The sequence below is a fragment of the Teleopsis dalmanni genome, chromosome 2, assembly GCF_002237135.1.
Source record: "Teleopsis dalmanni isolate 2A chromosome 2, ASM223713v2, whole genome shotgun sequence".
In the NCBI taxonomy this organism is placed as follows: domain Eukaryota; kingdom Metazoa; phylum Arthropoda; class Insecta; order Diptera; family Diopsidae; genus Teleopsis; species Teleopsis dalmanni.
Window position 1 is genome coordinate 184403478 of NC_051847.1, and position 1466 is coordinate 184404943.

Here is a 1466-nt window from a genome sequence, read left to right on the forward strand (position 1 = left end):
TCAGACAGTTCGTTTACGGCAGCTGTTGAAACCAGTTCACCTCAGTAGTGCGTTGCGAAAAAAACAATGGAAAAAAATATTGGACAAAGAGTTTGCATCAAATTTTGTGTTTCGAACGAAATTTCGTGTGCAGAATCGTTGCGAATGCTACAAAAGGCTTATGGGGAATCAGTTTTATCGAAAACTCAAGTTTATGAGTGGTACAAAGCCTTTCAGGACGGTCGTACGACCGTCGAAGACATTTCGCAACGCACTACTGAGGGGAACTGGTTTCAACAGCTGCCGTAAACGAACTGTCTGACAGATCGCGCTCATTTTTGGCATAGTAATTAAGGACAGTGCTGCCAAACTACATAAACTTAAAATATCGAAAAATATACAGCGCGCGAATTTTAAATGAGAATTTCCGAAAACTTTTCAGTCTTAATGTACTTTTACAAACCTTATATACTTTAAGCTATGGTATATATTTATCATTATGCAAAAACATTCACACTTTACGTATAAAAATTATATATTGAGTGCATAACTTATGTATGTATATACTACTCAATAAAAAAAAATATTAAAAATTTTATTATAAACAACGCTAATTCTCTCTTGAAAGATTGTATAAACAAACGCATTCTGCATTCACTATTATTGTCACTTTGATCTGTTTATGAAATCCTCATAATATTGAATCAATCTCATAGAATTATTATTGAAAAACTGCCTATTCAGCTATTGTTTTCACAGTAGCTTCTTGAACTCATAAATCTCTGATCAGTTTAGTTTTGCTTTTGCATTTAGAAAGTTAAGACGATCACAGTGTAATCAAGACTCCGGATATATTTTTTTAATAACAGAAAAATTGATGAACATGTCAAATAAAAGTGAATATCTCAATGAAATTTTGAAGTTGTGCCGAAATATTCTAAACTATTGGCATTCCGGAGTACAAGAGAATTTCCTAAAGTTCGATTTTAATGAGACACCTAAGGATATGGAGCAAACTGAAACCGATTACTCTGATATACAGCAAGGTAAAATTCTACTAGAAGCAGACAATATAGATCATGAAGAAATTGTGATGCAAAGAGAAAGATGTTACTATTATATTATGTGCGAATCACTGGGAGAGATGAGATGTCCACTGTGCAAAGCTGAATTTTGTAGTATGTTTCACTATGAATCGCACAAGTCCATGTGCACTCAGTTTATTTTGGACTGATAATATTTAAATGTAATCAAAATGAACACTATTATACAATATATCTTTTTATAAACTTTTAAATTAATATGCGCTTCAATATTGTAATAAAATTATATAAAAAATTCAAGTTAATCTTTCTCTAAATCTGAATTAATATTCAATTTATTAGCGATACGCTGCAAATGCAATAATATATATGCTTATTTACTTAATTTGAGGTACAGATATTTCTATGAGATTTGATTTAAGGTTAAAGATATAAAAACAAAAA